Genomic DNA, 5,838 nt, shown 5'->3' on the forward strand with positions numbered 1-5,838 from the left:
AGTCCCATAGCGTAAATCACTCAGTGACAACGAATTTGTCCAACCTTTCTTACATCCAACTTTCTGAAGCAGCACGCTTCGCCTGCGCGTGAATAACTTTGAGACTGTTTGCATAATTTGAGCAGTTTCAGTAACACTGGGATGCTCAGAGGGCACCATAATCGCGCTGGCTCAACGACCTGTGCTTCTCGGGTCACAGGATAATCACAAGCCAAGCACTCGTCCATGTTAGAAGCACATATTTACACAAAAATTGAAGGAAATGACCTCACGTTTAAATATTCCCATATAGAGTCTTCAATCCTCACTTGACATCATATGTTCCGGTTTTGATTGTTTTCTCGTATGCGTGCACACGTGACGTGGGACTGTCCTCTTTTAGCAACCTACTTACAGCTCGGAAGTAGTTTAGATGTACTTTGAAAATTGGTTCTCTTAGAGTAAGCGGTTTGTGGGTGGTGAGCCACCTTGGGGCAGAAATTATTCTAATATACAGAAAGATATCGAGTGAAGTCGCCCCACTCAACTTCCTCCATATCCTTACTTGAGAGAGTCCATCGGAATTTTAAAAAAATACCAAACGTCGTAGTGACCTAATTTAAAGCGAACTCAACGCTGCTGCCCTTGATTGAGGCACCGCTCACTCGTGTTATGAGCATGTGGTGACTGCGAAACCATGATTCGATTGAGACAATTAGAGAATGGTATGCAGATCAACACCATCCGCGATAAAACAGTAGCGCTATTATCCCAGAATGGGCGCCGGACACATGAATATGATATTGGTGCAACTAAAAATGCATGGAAACGGGTTTCATGCTAGCATGCCTGGCAACGGTGCCAAGAGACTCCGGGGATTACCGCAAAAACCAATCGGAAAAAGTGAACTCCATGTCATTGGGGGTCACATCCAATCAGCTCATTATTCACTCAGGATGAGATCTTTTCCACTGTAATAAAAAGTACCGGGTGTGATGAAAACTCCAACAGCTATTGACTGGTTTCAACCCTTTTGGGATACATCCGGCAGAAATAACACCACAAACTGGAGATGTTTCGTGTGATTTGGTGTGCGGGCAATAGATTCGACTGATAAAAACTGAAAAACTTGAGAACATTTATGTTATCCCTAATCGCAAATGATTACTTAATTTGAGAGCGGGCTAGAATAAAAAATGACCTAAGGACTTCACTACACACCTACTATCACGTTACACAAGACCGTTAGGTCTTCCCTTCAGGATAGAACAGCCACTATCTGGTCCTATATGGTTTCAGAAAGAGGGTTGCATCCCTTGGTACTGGAGCCTTCACTCCGTTTTCTTCAATTCCTCTTGGATTTGAACCAGGATCCACACCTAACAATGACTTAAAAACAAGTGAACGACCAATTTCAGTCTCTGCCTTCTTTGTTGAGACGCATAAACTAGACATCCGCGGGAAGATACATTGATTCGTGAAGTGGATTTCATACAGAAGGTTTAGAAAACGATCCAAGCCGCAATCAGCTCCATATCGAAAGCCACCAACTGTGTAGTGGGTAGTTTCTTTTAAGCGGGAAAACTTGATTCAATCTCCATTAATCAATAGGAACGAGTCTAAGAGCTCAGAAACTTTCGAGAACCTGCAAATTGGTTCTTGTGTTTCCATCTGAGTGTTACAAGTAAAGTGGTTCCAGCCCTATCACTAAGGGAATCGGCTTGTACATAGAATTCACAAGGTGGAAAACTTAACTAAAGAAAGGCCACCTTCAAAGTGCCCCAGGCCGCACTTCCAGAGGGGGAGCGATTTAACCAGGATTAACAGAGCCCTTCCTTTCTTCTCAGTGTCCGTTACGTGGGGGCTTCCTATAAGGAAGTGCTGTACTTAATGTGTAGTATTTAACACTTCTAAGCTACTTTGAAACGCAAAAGGTCGCAGTTTGTTTATCTAATGAATCAACAGCGGTCACGCGTGAATAGGATAGTCGAGAGTGAGAATTGTGGTGTGGCAGTGGAAAAATCCAACCTAGTATGAAGGATTTTCGCACACTATCCGAAAATTATTCAAACCCAAAACTAGAGAGGGTTCACAAGGCGCCGCCTAGATCTGGATGACATCACAGTTAATATGGTATGAAAAGCAGTGAGCGGCGAGAACAGCAGTCTTTAGCCTCCTACATTCCATGTTTGTAAGTTCAGACCTCTATTAATCGATGCATTTAAAAAATACAAGCATGGTTTGTCGCCCAGTAAAAGCTTATCGACGGAGGCCAGCCGTCCCTAATAACCGAACACCACATCATTCGGACGGATGTGTCACGTGCAGGACACGGATCAAACAAAGGCATGCCCTGATTCTTCAGAATGCCAGCCAATCCGGATCGAGCATCTTTGACTCGACGCCTATCGTCCCCTCACGGAGATTCTGGCACGACCTTGTGGAACACTCTGTGACTACCCTATAAATACAGATGTAATGACTCTCCTTTTGTCTCCATAAAGGGCTGTCTAAAGCTACCGTGCCTTTTGATATACCATAGTGGACGGAGCAGGAAGTCAAGGGACCGATACAGAGTTGCACCACCGTTCAGCAAGTCACAACAAGGACCGTGTGACTGTGCGTTGTACCAGCGGAGTGGATAATTCTTCTGATCGTTTCTGAATGATTTTGATCACAATATTACTACTAACAGGTACACTACAAGTCCTAGGAATCAAACGGCCGATTCAAAACTATACCTGGAAAGTCATATCATGCAACATGTCGAAATCCTCTGTTACATATACTTCACCCACCTTCAAAACACTAGAAGAGAGACACCGCATTGCCACGTGGAGCATTTTTTTTTCTACCTAATCTCACTCACCATTGACTCCTACTGGTGAATGAGGCCAGAACACCAACGAGCCATTGGAATGTTGTTTTGATAACCAACCGAGTTGAAACTAACCTGCTTCAAACCGATTTTAACCGTCTAAGGTGAATGTAGTCACGTAGCCACTGCTTTGTGGCTGACTACCAGAAGAATCAACGCATGGTATGTATGTGCGTGCAAGACACAATAGACAAGTCAGGTTTTGTCTTCGGAATTCGTTTTACTTTGACCATACTGAGTAGAGCCAAAACCACCTGCTATTCGAAGGCTACTGCATAAGTTGTCCTCTTGAGTTGAAGAGATTTGTTTATTGGACTACCTGCAAGTAGACGAAACTCTACGATGTATACCCACGACGCGGGGTGACAATGAACGAGTCAAACAGAAAACAAGTCATAAAGGAAACTACTCACAAGGTTGCTGAAAACTCCTCGACAGCCCACGACCGGTTTCGCCCTTCTTGGGGCTCATCAGGTAGACGCAGTCCCGAGTTTCCGTCAACCTTGTTCTACTTGAACCCAAATATACTGCGATATCTCGAATATCGTGCCAACTGAAGCACGAGGCGGCCTGTGTGCAGCCCATTCAGTTGTAGAATATCGTAAACGAGAGATTCACTTGAGTCTCTCGTGAAAACCAAATTGATTTGCAAACGAGTGTATTTCTAGAAAGCAATTCACTTCAAATTCAAACCCGGTCGACCATTGAATACCAGGGAGGTTGAAAAGACAATTCGAAAAAAGACCTATCCTCTTCTTGATAAAAAAACAAGTAGTTTGTCAACAAGGGGAGACAATAACTCATACATCCGCCGTGAGACGACAGTCAAGGGAAAAACATACTGTTACAGAACGTCCTAGAACTTGAATAAATATATCCACGACTGGCTACTCTGTCCCAGTGTCAGAAATAGCTGATTCTGCAAGAATTCAGATTGTCTGTCAAAGTCCACGGACGACTTGGTGACCGGGGTTAATTATCTGCCGAATCCGCGAAGTGCTAGAAAGAACTATTGCAACGATGGAAACACCTGTTTAACATGTTACATGCACCTCTAGCAACCTCTCTTTAATACTAAGCAAAGTCATCAAACTCGATAAAGGCATGTTGAAATACAATCATCACCGATCAGAGTGCAATTATGTGGTTTTTAGCTTAATCATTGCGGTTTGGAGTGAATTGGTTTACATAGATTTTTTCTTATAACGCTCAAAGTAAACCTGATGAATAAACTATCGCCTTAGCATGCGATATACAAATTTGCTATCGATCAAAACTGCATTGGCCCAACCTTGTAAAGTCACCAGGAATGTTAGCTTAGTGTTTACTAAGTTCTGGACCAAGGAGCTGACCAATACATTCCTGTTTCCGATACCAAGCCAGCGCGTTTTCGCTGACTGGACCGCCTAGTCAAAAATATCCTACTACGTGGTAGAAAGAGTTAGAACAAACCGGAACGTATTCGATAAATGAGGCGTTTAGTTTGGAATCAGGGATAGAGAAAAGCTGCTGTAAAACTTCTGATCACAGCACGCATTGAACAAGAAATTTAAGCACATTCGTTGCTCTTTCAAGGATTAGAGCTCGAGGCTTTGGCTATAATGTTTCAAGGTGAAAATCTCGGGAAACCCACATCCAACCAACGTTGACAAAAGCCAGTCCATGTTCCAGGGCAACCCCAGAGCCAATTCCAGTCCATTTGCTAGTAGAAAAGACGAAATTATACACGTTACTCCATTCATGGGCGCCTGGTGAAAAATACGTCTATCTCCATCTTACCCATCATTTACTACCCCACCCATGTCATTAATGAAAAGGACATTGTGGCAGACTGAATAAGAACTTACGTTCAAACAAAAACTTTGTGGAATGAAAGCAGCACAACAAGGGACATCTTGATTCTTTCCGTGGACGCCTCTAGTCTAGACATTCACCGTAAGCAGCTCATCCGCGTTATAACGGCACCGCTCCTTTCGGCTAAGAGTACCAGTGTCAAAGTGTACACTGCTGATGGAGCATGCGGGTAATCTCTGGTCTGGTGTCCAAGCCCTAACCCGACGTCAGACCAGACACTACTCGCATGCTTCATCAGTAGTACACAATCAAGCAGATCCCAATAAGCCTAATTTAATAAGCTAGTGCAAACAACTCGACCCGAGACTTTGAAGAACGGGTTGTATACGATACCGTCAACAAGTTGCAGAAATATCTTACGTAGTTAGGGGCTGGCGACAGGTGGGTGACACCTGACAAATTGTGGAACACCTAGTAGTTTTAGTCACGTCGAACAATAACGCTCACTGCGGTGGTTGCTAGCCAAAAACATGCGTAGGAACAAAGCAAAGCATCCATACATGCGTCGATTTTGTCAGTTTCCCGAGTCACAGAAGCAAAGTTTTCGTAAGACAGACACCCCGAGACGTTGCGTACCCGGTTGAAAAACCAGTGGATTTTGCGTTGTATGCAGTCTAGGCGTCAAACGCTGAGTAGCAAGGGAAGAATCCGTATGATGAGGTTTGCAAGTAAGCAGTTTTGCGTAGACCTGCAAGCGACGCAATAACAAATGCTGATAGAACGAAAGCACACAGTGTCGTGAAAACGTGTTGGACTCCATTTTGAATGCAGCTGATCTCAGGTGCACAGTAATAAATACTAGAAAATGGAATATTCTGTGAACTACAGTCATGGTGTGATCAAAAAACGTGTAGGCTAAACTCTCAATCAAGCCAAAATGCAGTCAAGCTTGACAGCAGGACGGTTGGATTCGGGAATAATCAAGAAAGTGACAGGTTTATCATACAGCAACAAGTGACAGCCCTGAGAGATGAAACTGTCCCATAAAAACAACCAAAGTGAAATGATGTTGGCAAAAAGCAATCCTCTTCGTTGCGAAATAGCTGGAATTATACATCTGCCTGGATAATTTAACAACGTTATCAGGGAATGAGAAAGGTTAAGAACGATCGGTTTCGGTGGGCGCT

This window comes from Opisthorchis viverrini, assembly GCF_000715545.1.
Source record: "Opisthorchis viverrini unplaced genomic scaffold opera_v5_225, whole genome shotgun sequence".
In the NCBI taxonomy this organism is placed as follows: domain Eukaryota; kingdom Metazoa; phylum Platyhelminthes; class Trematoda; order Opisthorchiida; family Opisthorchiidae; genus Opisthorchis; species Opisthorchis viverrini.